The 20,069-nt window shown below is 50.8% G+C and overlaps 1 protein-coding gene across 1 annotated transcript in view; it reads right to left on the reverse strand.

Moving 5' to 3' along the window:
• LOC119967858 (NACHT, LRR and PYD domains-containing protein 3-like) overlaps positions 1 to 18,660 on the reverse strand; it is a 42,844-nt gene extending 24,184 nt beyond the window's left edge. Inside the window, exons 1-2 of the mRNA XM_038800902.1 lie at positions 18,380 to 18,660; positions 13,998 to 14,278 (exon numbers count right to left, since the gene is read on the reverse strand). The gene's annotated coding sequence lies outside the window, so the exon portion shown is untranslated. The remainder of the gene's footprint in view (positions 1 to 13,997; positions 14,279 to 18,379) is intronic.
• Between the last annotated feature and the right edge of the window lie 1,409 nt (positions 18,661 to 20,069).

Below are 20,069 nucleotides of genomic sequence, written 5' to 3' on the forward strand. Positions count from 1 at the left end.
TGCGGCTCCAACAACATTCATGAAGCTTGATAACATCCAGCTTGATTGGCACCCCATCCACAAGCATTCAATCCTTCCACCACTGATGCACATCACAGCAGTATGTACCATCGACAAGAGGAACTCATGGAAGCTGTCGACAGCGGGCTGGATTCTCCGATTTTGAGGCTACGTCACCACGCCGGCGTGGGAACGGTGGCATTTTAAGACAGAGAAAAAAACGGTGCAAAACGGCCACCGATCCTCTGTTTGGCTGGGGGCTTGCATGAAAGCAGCATTGAGCACCTGGCTCTAGCTCCCGATATGACCCGGAGAATTGTCGGGTCCGAGGCTGCGCAGGCGCACGGTGGTGGCCTGCAGCAGCCGCACCGTGCAACATGGCTTTGGGCCGCTCGCGGACCCGGCCCGCGAAATAGGGTCCACCCTTCGGCTGGCTCACGCACCCCGGACCACCTGCCAACAGTGCCCTCAGCCCCTGGCAAAGTCCCACTGCCCGCGGATTGGCCCTGTGACGGCGCTGGACTGAGTCCGCAGCTGCCACGCAGAATTCCCGACGGATGAGACGACACGCGTCCGACGCCATCGGGAACTCGGCCGGTCGGGAGCGGAGCATCGATGGGGGGGGGGTGGGGGGGGGGCACCTGAGGCAGTCGCTACGACCTGTGGCGTACTCTCCGAGTATGTTGCTTTGGGCGTAGCATCGCGTCATGAACGGTGATTCTCCGACCGATCGCCGAACGCGATTTTAGCGTCGGCGACCGGAGAATCCCGCCCAGCATCTTTCAAACTCATGACCGTTCCAGGACAAGAATAGCAGATACCTGGGAACCTGGGAATAGCAGATACCTGGGAACACCACCTCCTGGAGGTTCCCCTCCAAGTCACTCACCCACTTGATTAGGAATCATAGAATTACAGAATCTTCGAATTTACAATGCAGAAGGAGGCCATTCGGCCCATCGAGTCTGCACTGGCACTTGGAAAGAGCACCCCACCTAAGCCCATACCGCCACCCTTTCCCCTCACCACCATCCTATCCCCATAACCCCACCTAACCATTTTTTGGACACGAAGGGCACTTTAGCACAGCCAACCCTGCACATCTTTGGACTGTGGGAGGAAAGCGGACTTGGAAATATATTGCCGTTCCTTCACTGTCTCTGGTTTGACCCCCCCCCCCCTTCATTGCAGCACTCTACATGCATTTACACCTCAGGGACTGCAGTAGTTCAGGAAGGAAGCTCACCAATACCTTCTCATGGACAATTAGGGATGGGCCTGGCCAGTCAAGCCATTATTCAATGAAAAAAAAATCCACACAGTGACCACGAGGTGCATTTTTCATGAAGGAAGGGATCTCTTTCACCCCCCCCCCCCCCCCGCCCCATCCCCCACTGTGTTACAGGAGACAGTCACGAACCAACAGACGTCTTTTTAAAAGAAGTACACAAACGAAAGCAGACAGAGAGCAGCCGAACCAAGCAAACTCAGGGACCTCTGCATCTCAGTCATAGATAGTCCTGCTCTCGAGAGCTGCTGGCCAATCAGTATCAACAATGCCAAGGTCTCAGGTGGGGAGAAAGAGGATGCCGCACTACGTTTGCCAGCTGACCATGCCAGACGCATACAACAGCAACGTGTTCGCCTCTATCCACTTTGGCTGATACCCCCTCAAAGAGACTGGTTGTCGGATAGGATTTGCCCTTCAGGAAATGTTGCTGACTCTGCTTGATCAGATCGTTACTATCCAAAGGCACTGCTATTCTCTCCTCAATAATCAATTCTAATATTGTTCAACACTGAAGTTAGATTAACTGGCTTGCAGTTTCCTGCATTTTATACCCTCTTTTTGAACAAGGATCCCACATTGGCACTTTTCTAATCCTCTGGCACAGTTCCAGAATGCAATGACTTTTAGATAATTACTACCAATGCATCCACAATCTCTGTGGCTACCTCCTTTAAGATCCTAGGATGCAAACCATTAGGTCCAGGGGACTTGTCAGCCTCTCACCCTATTAATTTGCCTGAAGCTAATTCTCTAATGATGGTAACTATCTTTAAATCCTCCCCTGTATTTAATATTTCTGGGATGCTTGTAGTATCCTCCACTGTAATGGTCAATGCAAAATATCTACTTATCTCCTGTGTCATTTCTTTGTTCCCCATAATGACCTCTAATTGCCTTAGTTCTGTCTACCTTTCAACCTGCTGTTTTCGAACTCTTACTCTTCCATTCTGAGCTTTTAAGTGAACATGGCTTAATCTTTCAAAACAGGGCCCATTCATTGAATTGTAATTAACCCAGTTTTAATTATGTTTTTCTCCAGTTCTCTGCAATTAATACTTTAATTCACAAAGCTACTCAATGTATTAAAAAACATAGACGTTGTGAATTAATTATTGCTGCCAATATGGACCGGGATTCTCTGAACTCCAGGCCAAGTGTTGACGCTGGCGTCAAGGGGCCTCCTGGCTCAGTAATTCAGCGGTCTTCAGGGGGCCAGCACGGTGCCGGAGTGCTGCACGCTGCACGGCCGGCACGGGTCCACCCCTGTGCTTGACGGCCATCTCAGCGCTGGCGCAGTGTGCGTGGTTGCTGACTCCGCACTGGCGCCGAGCAACACGACGGACACCTGCAGCGGGCCTGAGGAGAAGGAGGTAGGCCCCCTCCAGATCGCGTGCGCCCGCCGATCGGAAGCCCCCGATCGCGGGCCTGGACCCCGTGGAGGTCACCCCCCCCCCCCCCCCGCCGGAGTCATCTCCCCCCCCCCATCCCCGTGGCCGTGGGTCCGAACTCCCACCGGGTGGTATCAGGTTGGAACCACGCCGGGTGACTTGGCGGGAGTTCGGCTGGTCACTCACGGAGAATCGCCGCGGGGGCCTCTTTCAGTGCCCCCCGACCGGCGCCAAACGCGCAGGTGCGATTACCGCTGATTCTCAGGTAGCCGAAGAATCGCGTTCCGCCGTCGGAGTGGCATGGTGGGAATTTCCCCTGTCCCCGGCGATTCTCCGACCTGCCGCGGGCTCGGAGAATCCCTCCCAAGGTCTTCGATTACAGAAGAAAGGAGGTCTTGACGAATCTGCCAAACACATTGATTTGCCCTCAACATGAGTATCATGTACCGTTCCTGCCCACCACACTTGGGAAAAACTGTTCCCATTGTGGAAGGGTTGAGAACCAGCAGAGGACACCGACTTCAGGTGTTCGGTCAAAGACATAATGGTGATATGAGGAAAAGGGCTTTAAAACAGCGAGTGATCCGGCTCTGACTGCGCTGCCTAAGAATCTGGTGGAGGCATATTGTTGACTTAAAGAGAAGTAGATAATTAATTAAGAAAAAAATACAGTGAATACAAACATACAAATTCAGAGCAGGAACAGACCATTCGGCCCCTCGAGCATGCTCCGCCTTTCAATGAGATCACGGCTGATCTGATTGTAACCGTAACCATATGTTCCTGCTGACCCCCGAAACACCTTTCACCCTCCCCCCCCCCTCCCCTCCTTGTTAATGAAGAATCTATCTGGCTGTGCCTTAAAAAATTCAAAGACTCTGCCTCCATTACATTTTGAGGAAGAGAGTTGCAGATACTCACAGCCTACTGAGAGAAAACATTTCCCCTGATTTCTGTCTATACGAGTGATCCCACATTTTTAAACAGTGACCTCTAGTTCTAAATTCTAAATTCCCTGACAGGAGGAAACATCCCCCCCCCCCGCCCCCACTTCCACCCTGTTAGGACACCTCAGGATCTTAAAACGTTTTAAATCAAGAATCCACCAAACACTAGTGGATACAAAGCTTAACTTCTCCAAACTTTCCTCAAAAAACAACCCGCCCAATCATGGAATTCACGAGTGAGAGTGGACAGGGGAGTGGCACTAGGTTCATTACTTTAGCAGAGAGCAGACCCAGTGTTAGACGTTTATCTGCTATTGTATAAAGAGTCGAAAGTTCTGCCCCTTTTCACCAACACCTTTATTTCACTTCAACAGACTCTGCACAAAACTATCACAACACATCACCTGACACAGAGGCCACCTGAAGCCCCTTTACATATCAGTGTCAATTATTGGATATTTAGCATAAATGAGACAACTAATTGGACTGTCTCTGAACCCATTATTTAACACCCAGATACCATTGGACAAATGCCCTCCTCGTGTGCTGCTGTGACAATATGTATGCTGCCAGTAATTTGGAAGATGTGTATTAATGTTGAAAGTTACACCCATTTTGTCTTTTTGCCTGTTCAGACATGAAGTCACGCAAATTTGAAAACCGAATTTGGAAAAGGCATGTTTTAACTGTGAGGTGTGTCCCCCATTCTGTTTCTGGATCAAGTTCAGTATGGCCTGGGATAAGTAAGCTTATGGCACAGAAAGAGTCCACTTGGTAAACCGTGTCTGTGCTGGCTGCAAAGCGAGCCACCCAGCCTCATCCCACTCCCCCAGCATTTTATCAGTAATCCTGCAGTTTACAGCCCTCGAGATGAATATCCAGACACATTTTAAATGAGTTGAGGGTTTCTGTTTCGATTACCCGTTCAGACAGTACGCTCCAGACCCTGTGCAGCCTCTGGGTGAAAAAGGTTTTTCCTAATTTCCCGTCTACTTTATGGAGCAATCACTGAAAAATCTGTGCCCCGCCCCAGAAACAGGCCATTACCACCCAGCTGCAGCATAACTTGCCAATTTTTATATTCACTGCCCCAGCCGATAAAGGCAAGCATGCCATATGACTACCATCCACTCAATCTAGGCCCCTCATATAAAAACATTGAAAATAGGAGCAGGTTGAGGCCATTCCGCCCTTCCACCATTCATTGTGATCGTGGTTGATTATAGAATCATAGAATTTACAGTGCAGAAGGAGGCCATTCAGCCCATCAAGTCTGCACTGGCCCTTGGAAAAAGCACTCTACCCAGGCCCACACCATCACTCTATCCCCGTAACCCCATTCAACCTTCTTGGACACCAAGGGCAATTCAACACGGCCATTTTTGGCACATACCTGCACATCTTTGGACTGTGCGAGGAAACCGGAGCATCCGGAGGAAACCCACCCACACACGGGGAGAATGTGCAGACTCCGGAGAGTGACCCAAGCCGGGAATCAAACCTGGGACCCTGGAGCTGTGAATCAAACCTGGGACCCTGGAGCTGTGAATCAAACCTGGGACCCTGGAGCTGTGAAGCAACTGTGCTAACCACCGTGCTACCGTGTTATCCAACTCACTAGCTTGAACCTACCTTCGCCCGTATCTTTTGAGCCCCTTCGTCCCAAGTGACACATTGAACTGCTTATTGAAAACATACAGGGCAGGATTCTACTTTGGCCAATGGCGGTATTGGAAAATGCGGAGAATGGCGCACGGAAACCATGGTCGGCGCCGGGCGCCTGACAGAATGCCATGCTCCGGTGCCTTCACAGCGGCGTCAGTGCGCTCTGTTCCGCACGTACAGTAAACACAGTTAACAGATCATTAGCGGGCCTGACCCGGGGTTGAATTCTCCGACGTCGGGATGCTCCATTTTGCCGGCAGCCCGGGGGTTTCCCGACGGCGTGGGGCTGCCCCACAATGGGAAACCCCATTGACCAGCCGTTGAAACGGAGAATCCCGATGGCGTGCCCAATCTGGTGCGATGGGATGGAGAAATTGGCCCCCGGTCTTCTCTGGGGCCTCCGCGATTCTCTGCCTCCGCCAGGAGGAATTACCAACGTCGAGTTTCACTTGTGGTTTCAACAGTCGGGGTACAGGCACCGTGACTGCTGAGGGAGAGAGAGAGGGGTACAGGCACCGTGACTGCTGAGGGAGAGAGAGAGGGGGACAGGCACCGTGACTGCTGAGGGAGAGAGAGAGGGGTACAGGCACCGTGACGCTGAGGGAGAGAGAGAGGGGTACAGGCATCGTGACTGCTGAGGGATAGAGAGAGGGGTACAGGCACCGTGACTGCTGAGGGATAGAGAGAGGGGTACAGGCACCGTGACTGCTGAGGGATAGAGAGAGGGGTACAGGCACCGTGACTGCTGAGGGAGAGAGAGAGGGGTACAGGCACCGTGACTGCTGAGGGAGAGAGAGGGGTACAGGCACCGTGACTGCTGAGGGAGAGAGAGAGGGGTACAGGCACCGTGACGCTGAGGGAGAGAGAGAGGGGTACAGGCACCGTGACGCTGAGGGAGAGAGAGAGGGGTACAGGCACCGTGACTGCTGAGGGAGAGAGAGAGGGGTACAGGCACCGTGACGCTGAGGGAGAGAGAGGGGGGGACAGGCACCGTGACGCTGAGGGAGAGAGAGAGGGGTACAGGCACCGTGACTGCTGAGGGATAGAGAGAGGGGTACAGGCACCGTGACGCTGAGGGAGAGAGAGAGGGGTACAGGCATCGTGACTGCTGAGGGAGAGAGAGAGGGGTACAGGCACCGTGACGCTGAGGGATAGAGAGAGGGGTACAGGCACCGTGACTGCTGAGGGAGAGAGAGAGGGGTACAGGCACCGTGACGCTGAGGGATAGAGAGAGGGGTACAGGCACCGTGACTGCTGAGGGAGAGAGAGAGGGGTACAGGCACCGTGACTGCTGAGGGAGAGAGAGAGGGGTACAGGCACCGTGACGCTGAGGGAGAGAGAGAGGGGTACAGGCACCGTGACTGCTGAGGGAGAGAGAGGGGTACAGGCACCGTGACTGCTGAGGGAGAGAGAGAGGGGTACAGGCACCGTGACGCTGAGGGAGAGAGAGAGGGGTACAGGCACCGTGACGCTGAGGGAGAGAGAGAGGGGTACAGGCACCGTGACTGCTGAGGGAGAGAGAGGGGTACAGGCACCGTGACTGCTGAGGGAGAGAGAGAGGGGTACAGGCACCGTGACTGCTGAGGGAGAGAGAGAGGGGTACAGGCACCGTGACGCTGAGGGAGAGAGAGAGGGGTACAGGCATCGTGACTGCTGAGGGAGAGAGAGAGGGATACAAAAGGTGCCCATCATTGCTATCGCTTGCTGAATGTTGTGCCGCCGACCGAGGGCCTTCTGCCAGGGCCGGGGCGAGTCGCGGGGGCCGGCCAGGGGATGGGCCATGGGGCCTGGGTGGATGGCACGGAACACCATTGCCTCAGCCTGCAAGGCAGCCATGCGGCTACGCACGCCACTGACTGCCCACTGTGAACTTAGTGCCACGGGTTGTATGGGCGTCCCCCCCCCCCCTCCCCCCCCCCCCATCCCCACCCCAAGGTACCTTCTGGTCCAGCCGACTCTTCAGCTGGATGAGGGGTGCTCCAGCGCAAACGGAGCCATCTTATTTGCTGGGATGACTGTGTGGGGAGTGGAGTGCTAATAGGTGGCTGCAGCTTGTCAGCTTCTCGAGTGCCAATCCTGACCCCGGCAAATCTAATACCGCTTTTCATTATAATCGCTCACATTCCACGTGGCGCTGGTGCCAGCCTATTAACGGGTCCGGAACTGCTTCGGGACCAGTGCCAATCTTGCTGCCGTAGGAGTCCACGGATTCAGTTCCAGCGTCAACACTTAGTCTATGAAGCGGAGAATCCTGCAATGTTTTAGCCTCAACCTCTTTCTATGGTCGCATATTCCACCGACTGATCACTCTGGGTGAAGACATTTCTTCTCATCTCTGTCCGAAATGGTCGATCCCATATCCTCAGATCGTGAAGCCTGTTTCTGGACAGCCCCACGAGAGGGAACCTCCTTCCTGTATCTACCCTGTCTAGTCCAGTTCGAATTTTATAGGTCTCTATGAGACCCCCTCATTCTTCTGAATTCCAGCGAATACAATCCGAACTGACTCCATCTCTCCTTGTACGTCCATCCTGTCATCCCAGGAGTCAGTCTGGCAAACCTTCTCTGCACTCCCTCTGTAGCAAGAACATCCTTCCTCAGATAAGGGCAGCAAAACTGCACACAATATTCCTGATGTGACCTCACCAAGGCCCAGTATAATTGCAGCAGGACAGCCCTGCTCCTGTACTTGCATTCTCACGCCATGGAGGCCTGCATCCAACTTCCCTTCTTTCCTGCCTGCTTACCTTCAGCGATCGGTGTACGAGGACACCCACGTTCTCGAACATTTTCCGCTCCTAATTTCTGGCCACTTAGATAATAGTTTACCTTCCCATTTTTGCTACCAAAGTGGGCTTATCCAAATTATATTGCATATGCCATTCATTTGTCCACTTTACTCAACTTGGCGATATCACACTGGAGGATCTGTGCATCCTCCTCACAGCTCACCTTCCCACCCAGCTTTGGGTCATCTGCAAATTTGGATTTGTTCCCTCATCTAAATCATTAATATATATTTTGAAGAGCTGGGTCCCAGCACCAATCCCTGTGGTACACCACTAGTCACTGCCTGCCGTGTGGAAAAAAAACCATTTATTCGAATAGAAATGATGCCCCATTCTGCAAACAGCCGTTCCTGCTGGGAGGATCAGCTTGCTAACAGGAAACCACTCTGGGCGGGATTCCCCATCCCAGCCCACCCAGCGACTGGAAATTCCCGCCTGGGCTCAAATGGACCTTTAAATGGTCCGCATCCCGCCCATGGTGATCATGCGGTGGGCAGGGCAGAATAATCCAGCCCTCGAGGTGAGGCCTTGCCAACATCTGACATCAAAAAATGGCAAATTCCGTTGAATAGCGAGGCCTTTCTTGACGCTTTAGCCACTGGGAAACACCCCACTAAAAACAAAATCAGAATTTGACATTTGTTGACTGAATCGCACCCAATGTTTCCCAATCCATCATAAGCAACTCGTGTCCCTAATCCCCAAGGGGTCTCCCACAACTAGGTGGCCAATCATTCCTTTCTCATTACCCAGTACCCAGACCAGGATGAACTGTTCTCTCGTCGCTGTTTCTTCAACATATTAATCCTGAATACCATCCCGTAAATTCTCCAGGATTTCCTCCTCTGTGATATTGTGACTCATTTGATTTTCCCAATCTATATGGAGATTATTCATCCATCATTACAGATGTGACATTATCGCACGCATCTCTAATTCCTGACTAATTCCATTCCCAACATCACCACTGCCATTTGAGTGTCGATTTACAACCGTAACTGAGGTTTTTTTTCCCTCTTGGTGTTTCTCAACTCGACCCATACAGATTCCACATTGTTGGAGCTTCCGGGCGAGATCAAACAGGACGGTTTCTGAGTTTCGTTTGTAGCGGGTTTTGCTGGGAATTTCCCGTCAGATCTGTTGATGAGTTCCCGCCGCTATCTAACCACACTTAGTCACTTTTTTGGGCTCTGGGGAGTTTCTGACAAGTCGAGCCCATCATTTATTTCATCACTGGGGGGCTGTACTCACTGACCAGACCGGCTCCTCAGAGATCCAGACGCCATTTTGAAAGGGGGCCCCGACCTCTAAGTGAGCTTGTGCGTCCCCCCAGGCCCCCCACCCAAGGGCAATGTGATCCCCCAGACATACAGGTATTAACTCACAACCCGCCAAGTGAGGACACCCCGCTACATGGTCCCTGGGTGCCCGCCTCTTCAGCCACCCTCCACACCCATAGCCCCCCATTCCAGGAGCCCCACCCTTCACCCTCCTAAACCTCTCAGAGATACCTACCTCCTAGCCCTGCACCCCCCCCCTCCCCACCCCACACTTCATATCCCTACACCCTCCTTTCATGGGCTTGGTCTCCCCTTGGACCATTGCCAGTGCCATCCTGGCATCCAGGCAGTGTTCCTGCCAACTTGGCAGTGCCACCCTGGCCCCTTGGCCTTGCTAGGATGGCAATGCCAACGTTCCCACATTGCAGGGGAAGGGCTAGGGGCCACTCTGCCATATCCCTGATCACCCTGGGTTCTCCAATGGCCTGGGAGACCCGGGGGTGCCACATTTGTGTGGACCAGTACTGAACAGTGCCTCCCCGTTGAGCGTATCAAGGCCGGCAGATCAGGCCCAATATCATTCCTCTCTCCTGCAGGGATTCCTTTCTAATAGCAATGCAACTTTCTCCTCTTGTCCGTCGTTCCTAAATACTGAATACTCCTCAATGTTCTCTTCCCAACCCTGGTCACCCTGCAACTATGTCCCGGAATTCCGACTATATCATATCCGTTTATCTATTTGCACTATTAATTCATCCACTCCATTGTGAATGTTCCATGCGTTAAGGCACAAAGCTTGAAGGCTTGTCCTTTTGAACATTACTTTATTCATTGTTGTTCTGTTTGACTCCGGCCCTTTATTTCTTTACCACTTTTCTTCTTCCGTTTTCTGTCTTTTGTTTTTGTCCTTGGTTCCCCTCCTCTGACTCCTTCCATAGGTCCCCATCCCCCTGCCATTTTAGTTTAAATCCTCCCCAACCATCAGTCCCAGTCCTGCCCAGATCTAACCCGTCCAGTTCGTACAGGTCCCTCCTCCCCAGAACCGGTGCTAATACAGCTCCGCCTCACACCATCTCTTCAGCCACACTGTTCATCTGATATATCCTGCTATTCTACTCTGGCTGCACGTGGCAGGCAGCTGGAGATCACTATCTTTGAGGTCCGACTCCTCAAGTTTCTTCCCAACTCCTATTCTTCCTTCAGGAACTCACTTTTTTTTAACCTATATCATTTGTACCACTGTGTACCACGACCACTGGCTGTTCACTCTCCCCCTCCAGAATGTCCTGTAACTGCTCCGACACTCCTTGACTCTAGCACTAAGTAGGAAACATTACGTCCTGGAGACTTGTTTGTTGGTGCAGAAGTACCTATCTATTGCCCTTACAATTGAATCCCCGATAACAATTGCACTCCCATACGTTTTATTCCTCCCCTCTGCAACACAATTTTGTTCATCTCAATTAAATCTCTTCTTTCCTCTGTTCCTCAACGTATCCAACCAAGGCCAGCAGGGTGACACAGAACACAAAGAAGACAAAGACCAATACAGTACAGGAACAGTTCATTCGGCCCACCAAGCTTCCGTGATTATGTCTCAACTAAAACCTTCCACACTTCCGCGGTCCGTATCCTTCTATTCCCATCCAATTCATGATGTGGAGATGCCGGCGTTGGACTGGGGTGAGCTCCAACACATCCTTGACCCAGCAGCAGGGAGGCAACATTACGTCCTGGAGATTTATTTGTGGTGACAGAAGTACCTATCTATTCCCCTTACAATTGAATCCCCGATAACAATTACTTCTTATTCCTCCCCTCTGCAGCACAATTTTGGACATCCCAATCAAATCTCTTCTCTCCTCTGTTCCTAATCCTATCCAATCAAGGGCGGCACGGTGACACAGAAGACAACGAACGGTACAGTACAGGGAAAGGCCCTTCGGCCCTCCAAGCCTCCACCGATCATGATGCCTGTCTAACCTAAAACCTTCTGCACTTCTGGGGTCTATTCCCCATTCATTTTGTCAAGATTCCTCTTGAATGTCGCTATCGTATCTCCTTGAACCGCCTTTCCCAGCAGCGCGTTCCAGGCACTCACCACCCACTGTGTAAAAAAAACCTGCCTCACACATCTCCTCTAAACTTTGCCCCTCATACCTTTAGCCTATGTCCCCTACTAATTGATTTTTCCACCCTGGAGAAAAACCATCTGACTATCCACTCTGTCCATGCCATTCATACTTTACAAATCCTCTATCAGGTCGCCCTTCAATCTCCATTGGTCCAGTGAAAACAATCTGTGTTTATCCAACCTGTCCTCAAAGCTAATACCCTCCAGACCACTTAACATCCTGGTAAACCTCTTCTGCACCCTCTCCAAAGCTTCCACATCCTTCTGGTGGTATTGCGATCAAAATTGAACATAATATTCCAAGTATGGCCTAACTAAGGTTCTGTACAGCTGCAGCATAACTTGCCACTTTTTATACGGGGCAGCACGGTAGCAGAGTGATTAGCACAGTTGCTTCACAGCTCCAGGTTCGATTCCCGGCTGGATCACTGTCTGTGCGGAGTCTGCATGTTCTTCTCATGTCTGCGTGGGTTTCCTCCGGGTGCTCCGGTTTCCTCCCACAATCCAAAGATGTGCGGGTTAGGTGGATTGGCCATGCTAAATTGCCCTTCGGTGTCCAAAAAGGGTAAATGGGGGTTACGGGGATAGGGTAGATACATGGGCTTGAGTAGGGTGCTCTTTGTAAGGGCCGGTGCAGATTTGATGGGCCGAATGGTCTCCTTCTGCACTGTAAATTCTATGATTCGATACTCAATGCACTGATCGATGAAGCAAGCATGCCATATGACTACCTTATCCACCTATGTTGTCACTTTCAGTCATCTGTGGACCTGTACGGCCAGATCTCTCTGCCTGTCAATACCCCTTAGTCTTCCGCCATTTACTGTGTAGTTCCCACCTGTATTTGATCTTCAAAAATGCATTATCACATGAACCAACGCTGAAAGGCCCTAACCTGCCCACCTAATCCCACTTGCCAGCACTTGGCCTTGGATATTAAGGTGTGCCAAGTACTCATCCAGGTACCTTTTAAAGGATGTGAGGCAACCCGCCTCTACCACCACCCCCCCCAACCCCCAGGCAGTGTGTTCCACATTGTCGCCACTCTCTCAGTAAAGAATCTTTTCCTCAAATCCCCCCAAACCTCCCACCCCTCACTTTGAACTTGTGTCCCCTCATAACTTACCCTTCAACTAAGGGGAATAGCTGCTCCATATCCACCCTGTCCATGCCCCTCATAATCTTGTACACCTCAATCAGGTCACCCCTCAGTCTTCTCTGCTCCTGGGAAAACAACCCAAGCCTATCCAACCTCTCTTTATAACTTTAATGTTCCATCCCAGGCACCATTCTGGGCAATCGCCTCTGCACACCCTCCAGTCCAATCACATCCTTCCCATAATATGGTGACCAGAATTGCACACAGTGCTCCAGCTGTGGCCTCACCAAAGGTCTACACATCTCCAACGTGACCTCCCTGCTTTTGTAATCTACGCCCTGATTGAGAAAGGTGAGTGTCCCATATGCCTTTTTCATCACCCTATTAACCTGCCCTTCTGCCTTCAAAGATCTCTGGACAAACATATCAAGGTCCCTTTGTTCTTCGGAACTTCCCAGTGTTAGACCTTTCATTATATACATCCTTGTTAAATTACTCCTTCCAAAGTGTATCACTTCGCACTTTTCAGGGTTAAATTCCACCTGCCACTTATTCGCCTATTTGACCATCCCATCTATATCTTCCTGTAACCCAAGCCACTCAACCTCACTGTTAACCAGCCAGCCAACATTTGTTATCCGCAAACTTCCTGATCCTAGCCCCCACATTGTCATCTATGCCATTTATATAAATGACAAACAATAGGGGGTCCAGCACAGATCTAAGTTCATCTGCTTCACCTGTTATACTTCTTGCAGTGAAACAAATGTGCTTCAGCCCACCAGTCCTGCTGTGTTCACCAACTTCTCCCTGTCTGCTCTTCTTCTTAGTCTTACTGGCCTTATTTTCTAGTTCCCCCTCAGTTATTTCACCTGCTGACCCACTGCTCTGGTTCCCACCACCCAGCAGACACGATGGGCTGAATGGCCTCCTGTCCCGTAGGGATTCTATGGTTTCCTGATAGCTGCATTGTGCAATCCTGGCCGCATCCTGGTAAATCTCCTTTATTCCCGCTCCCAGTGTAATTACTTCCTAATCCCTCGTTAAACCGTACACTCAGTGTGAAGTGATGGTTCCGCTTCGAATTCACAATATTAACATTCACAAGGTGCCAGATAGCTCAGTCCGTGAAACTCCACCCAGGGTTACAGGGAACCATGTCCTCTCCCTCTTTACTGAATTGTAAATTCCAACTGGCACAGTTGAACAAGGTTGGGGTAAATTCCAGAGTTTACATTCTTCTCTTTTGCCCCCTAACAGCTATTTAACTGTTTCATCTTCACACAGAGAAGGGGTTTGGCCTCCGAGGATCAATTGGACCACCCGGCCTCAGGGAACTACAACCCCCACGCCAAAAGGAACATTAAAACAAATAAAATATTGAATTGGGACTTAGGACCTTACCTTGATCCTGCAAAGGATTCTCTGCCTCTTTATTTCCGGGGAGACTGTTGCATCGTTGTTATTTCATCAGAACCAATGGGCTACAAGTTCCTTGTTCGACTTCAGCAAATTGCACCTTGAAAGTGTGACTTGCTCCCTGCTTTGTGAGATTCACAGCCCAGCCTCCAGAGTGAAAACTGCGGTTGGCCCGAGGATGATTTCAGCTCCAACATTCCTCACATGCTCCAGCACAGAGTGGCCTTGCTGTTGAAATCAAACCAAACCGGTTTGACAATTCGCACCTGCATGTGGGTGGGGGGAAAAAAAAATTTGGTTTCTGAATGTAATATTTCACTTTCTACCAACAAGTTCAGTAACTTGCACATAGTTTACATGTCAGTAAAGTTTAGATTTCTGTAGTTGAGGATATTAAGAGAGAAATGGGCAGCATGGTAGCATGGTGGTTAGCATCAATGCTTGACAGCTCCAGGGTCCCAGGTTCGATTCCCGGCTGGGACACTGTCTGTGCGGAGTCTGCATGTCCTCCCCGTGTGTGCGTGGGTTTCCTCCGGGTGCTCCGGTTTCCTCCCACAGTCCAAAGATATGCGGGTTAGGTGGATTGGCCAGGCTAAATTGCCCTTAGTGTCCTAAAAAAAATAATGTTAATGGGGGTTGTTGGGTTACTGGTATAGGGTGGATACGTGGGCTTGAGTAGGGTGATCATTGCTCGGCACAACATTGAGGGCCGAAGGGCCTGTTCTGTGCTGTACTGTTCTAAAAAAAAAATATATAGAATATAGGTGTGGGAGAAGGCCATTCGGCACATTAACTCCATCATTCATTCTGATAAAAAACATTATTATTGTTACTATGATCATAGCTGGTCATCCAACTCAATACCCTGTTCCCACCTTCCCGCCATATCCTTTGATCCCTTTCAGCCCGTGTGATATCCATCTCCTTCTTGAAAACATACAGGGCGCGATTCTCCCAGACCCATGCCAGGCCGGAGAATTGCCGCAACCGCGCCACGCCGAGGTGCGGAGGATCGGCGCCATTTGTGCCGTCGCATTTGGCGCGGCCCCGGTTGCGGGACGTTTCTTGCGGCCGGGCCACCGATTCTCCGGCCCGGATGGGCTGAGCGGCTGCGCGGAAAAGGCAGAGTCCCGCCAGTGCCGTTCACCCCTGGTCGGTGCCGGCGGGAACTCTGCGCAAAGGGCCAGGGGGGGGGGGGGGGGGGGGGGAGGTGGCCTGTGGGGGGCGGCTTGTGGGGGGGAGGGGGGTTGCATCCCTGGGGGGCCTCCGATGGGGTCCGGCCCGCGATCGGGGCCGGCCTCTCCCCTCCCCCCCCGCCCCTCATCGGGGCCTAGTTTGTTGCGCGGCCGGACCCTGAACCCCCATGCCATGTTGCGCCAGGGCCGACGCGCTGAAGAAGTCACTCGCATGGGTTGGCGCGACCCACACTGATGGATCTCTGCATCCTCCTCACAGCTCACCATCCCGCCCAGCTTTGTGTCTTCTGCAAATTTGGAGAAAGTACACTTCGTTCCCTTGTCTAAATCATTACAGAGTAGTGAGAATTATCAATAGCTAGGGTCCTACAATTGATCCTGACGATACCCCACTCGTCACTGCCTGCAATTCGGAAAAAGATCCGTTCATTCCTACTCTTTGTTTCTTGTCTGCCATCCAGTTTTATATCCATCTCAGTGCACTGCCCCCAATCCCATGCGCTTTAATTTCACACACAAATCTTTTATGTAGAACTTTTTCAAAAAACTTCTGAAAGACAAAGGGCGCGATTCTCCGCTGCCCACGACTGGTCGGAGAATAGTGGGAGGGCGTCCCCGACATTTTTCCCGCCCTCCCGCTATTCTCCCCCCCCCACGGCCGCCCCATGACATGAATCGCTGCTCACCGTTTTTTACTCCGAACAGCGATTCTCCCCAGGCCGATGGGCCGAGTTCCCAGGCCTTTACGGCCGCAAACACACCTGCTTGCTGCCGTCGTAAAAACGGCCGCAACATGCCTGTTCTGGGCATCCTTGGCCCCGATTGGTCCGCGGGGCGGCCGAGGGAGATGACGGCCCTGCGCATGTGCGGGTTGGAGCCGTCCAATCTGCGCATGCACGGCTGACGTCATCGTGCGCGTCAGCCGGCGTGACGCTTGGACGGTCGCTAAGGCCGCGATGCCGTGCTTCATGGGGAACCCCCCCAGGCGGGGCAGAATTGGGTCCCGGGAGGGGGCGCGGAGGCTGCCGTGAAACACGGCCAGTTTCACGGCAGCCTTTACGACTCGCTGCATTTGCGGAGAATCGCGCCCAAAGTAAACCACATCCATGGACCCCCCTCATCAACTCTTATGAGTTACATCCTCGAAGAATTTCAGTTGATTTGCCAGGCATGATTCCCCTTTTATAAATTAATGCTGACTCTGTCCGATTCTGCCACTGCTTTTCAAGTGCCCTGCAATAAAACATTTACACTGCGCTCTAAAATTTCACGGACCTTTGAGGTCCAACTTCGCAACTTTCTTCCCAACTTCAATTCTGCTTTTAGGACCTCATCCCTTTTTTTTTACCTATGTAATTTGCATCAATGTGTACCACAACCACCAGCTGTTAACCGTCCCCCTCCAGAATGTCCTGTAACCGCTCTGAGACATCCTTACCCTAGCACCAGGGAGGCAACATTACATCCTGGAGACTTGTTTGTGGCTAGAGAAATGCCTATTGATTCCCCTTAAAATTGAATCCCCGATAACATTTGCACTCCCATATGTTTTACTCCTCCCCTCTGCAGCACAATTTTGTTCATCACAATCAAATCTCCCCTCACCCTCCTCTGTTCCTAATCCTATCCAATCAAGGGCAGCACGGTGACACAGAATACAAGTACAGTACAGGAACAGGTCCCTTGGCCCTCAAAACCTCCATCGATCATGATGCCTGTCTAACCTAAAATCTCTTGCAGGGACAGCAGGGTAGCATGGTGGTTAGCATAAATGCTTCACAGCTCCAGGGTCCCAGATTCGATTCCCGGCTGGGTCACTGTCTGTGTGGAGTCTGCACGTCCTCCCCCTGTGTGCGTGGGTTTCCTCCGGGTGCTCCGGTTTCCTCCCACAGTCCAAAGATGTGCGGGTTAGGTGGATTGGCCATGCTAAATTGCCCGTAGTGTCCTAATTAAAGTAAGGTTAAGGGGGGGGGGTTGTTGGGTTACGGGTATAGGGTGGATACGTGGGTTTGAGTAGGGTGATCATGGCTCGGCACAACATTGAGGGCCGAAGGGCCTGTTCTGTGCTGTACTGTTCTATGTTCTAGGATCCGTATCTCTCTATTCCCATCCTATTCATGTATTTTTCAAGATGCCTCTTAAATGTTACGCTGTATGCCTTCTTGACTGCTTTATCTACCTACGTTGTCACTTTCGGTCATGTGTTGACCTGTACGCCCAGATCTCTCTGCCTGTCAATACTCGCGTTGAAACAAATGCACTTCAGACCACCATTCTCGCTGTGTTCACCAACCTCTCCCTGCCTCTATTCTTCTTAGTCTTACTGGTCTTATTCTCTAGTTCCCGCTCAGTTATTTCACCTGCTGACCTCCTGCTCTGGTTCCCATCGCCCTGTTGTTAGCACTGCTGCCTCACAGCGCCAGAGACCCCGGCTCAATTCCACCCTTGGGTGACTGTGTGGAGTTTGTACTTTCCCCCTGGGTCTGCGTGGGTTTCCTCCGGGTGCTCCGGTTTCCTCCCACAGCCCAAAGATGTGCAGGTTAGGTGGATTGGCCATGATAACAAACACATTGCCCCTTTGTGTGCAGCGATATGCAGGTTAGGTAGGGCTATGGGGATAGGGTGGGGGCAGTCGGGTCAGGTACGCTTTCATAGGGTTGGTGCAGACACAATAGGCTGAATGGCCTCCTGTCCCATAGGGATTCTATGTTTTCCGGATAGCTGCGTTGTCCAATCCTGGCCGCATCCTGGTAAATCTCCTTTATTCCCGCTCCCAGTGTAATTACTTCCAAATCACTCGTTAAACTCTACACTCGGTGTGAAGTGATGGTTCCGCCTCTAATCAACAAAATAAACATTCGTAAGGTACCAGGGAGGTCAGTCTGTGAAAATCCACCCAGAGTTACAGGGAACCATGTCCTCTCCCTCTTTACTGAATTGCAAATTCAAATGTGGGGAGGAAGCACAATGGAATCAGGCTGGGGCAAATTCCAGAGTTTGTGTTCCTGTCTTTTGCCCCCAAACAGATGTGTAACTGTTTCATCATCACACAGAGGAAGGGTTTGTTCTCCCGAGGGTAAATGGGACCACCCAGCCTCAGGGAACTACAACCCTCACTCCAAAAGGAACATTGAAACAAATAAAATATTGAATTGGGACTTAGGACCTTACCTTGATCCTGCAAAGGATTCTCTGCCTCCCTATTTCCGTGTCGACTGTTGCATCGTTGTTATTTCATCAGAACCAATGGGTTACAAGTGCTTCGTTCGGCAAATTGCTTCTTGAAAACGTGACTTGCTCCTTGCTTTGTGAGATTCACAGCCCAGCCTCCAGAGAGAAAACTGCGGTTGGCACCTTCTATACTCTCTGTTTCAGCTCCAACATTCCTCACATGCTCCAGCACAGAGTGGACTTGCTGTTGAAATCAAACCAAACCGGTTTGACAATTCGCAACTGTGTGTGTGTGTGTGTGTGGGGGGTGGGGGAAGAAAGCCCTGTTCATGAATGTAATATTTCACCTTCTACCAATAAGTAAAATGGCAAAAGAGGTTCGAAATAAATTGCCACACTTCCGTCTGTAATTTCTTTTGTACAATTGTCCCAATGACAATGGGAGGGTTCAGTTGTATGGCGAATTGGAAAATCAAAGTTAAAGGAGAGAGTAGAAGTGCAGGTTAATGATGAGGACTTTCAACCAGTTAAAGGAGTCGGGAGGCTCAGGAGAGCTTTGTAAAGTTTCCAGACCACGTAATAGAACAGAGAGTATAGAAGGTGACAGGAATCTAACCTCAGGCAGAGCAAAAGAGGTGATGAGTATGAGAAAGGAGGTGGTCAATTCAGGATTGAGGGTGTTGTACCTAAATGCATGCAGTGTATGGAATAAGGTAAATGAGCTTGTTGCACACGTTGAAATTGGTCAATACGATGTTGTGGGCATCACAGAGACCTTGCTGCAAGGGGATCAGAGCTGGGATCTAAGTATCCACGGATAAGTGTCCTATCGAAAGGACAGGCAGATAGGCAAAGGGTTGTATTGTGAGTAAGGAATGAAGTTAAATCGATAGCAAGAATCGATATCGGAACAGAAGGCATAGAATCTGAGTAGAGTTGAGGAGTCGCAAAGGTAAAAAGACCCTGGTAACTACAAAGACAAGAGGGAGGATCTGGACAGACTTGATTGGAGGGGGAGCCTAGCAGGGAAGACAGTGGAACAGCAATGGCCGGAGTTTTTGGGGGTTATTCGGGAGACACAACAGGCATACATCCCAAGGAGGAGGAAACAAGCTAAGGGGAGGACGAGGCATCCATGGCTGACAAGGGAAGTCAAGGACAGCATAAAAGCAAAAGAAAAAGCATACAAAATGACGAGAATTAGTGGGAAGCCAGAGGATTTGGACGCCTTTAAAAGCGAGCAGAGGAAAACTAAAAAAGCAATAAGGGGAAGAAGATGAAATATGAGTGTAAGCTAGGTAATAATATAAAGAAAATAGGAAGAGTTTTAGTCAATATATAAAAGGTAACAGAAAAGTAAAAAATAGACATTGGACCACTGTAAAATGAGGCTGAAGAAGTAATAAAAAGAAACAAAGAAATGGCAGACGAACTGAATAGTTACTTTGCATCAATCTTCATGGTGAAAGACACCAGTGGTATGCCAGAGCTCCAGGAGAATCAAGGGGCAGAGGTGAGTGCAGTGGCCATCACTGAGGAGAAGGTTCTGGGAAACTGATAGGTCTGAAACTGGATAAATCACCTGGACCGGATGGACTATACCCCAGGAGATAGCTGAGAAGATTGTGGAGGCATTGGTGATGATCTTTCAGGATTCACTGGAGGCAGGAAGGGTCCCAGAGGACTGGAA

This window comes from Scyliorhinus canicula, chromosome 6 (genome assembly GCF_902713615.1).
Source record: "Scyliorhinus canicula chromosome 6, sScyCan1.1, whole genome shotgun sequence".
In the NCBI taxonomy this organism is placed as follows: domain Eukaryota; kingdom Metazoa; phylum Chordata; class Chondrichthyes; order Carcharhiniformes; family Scyliorhinidae; genus Scyliorhinus; species Scyliorhinus canicula.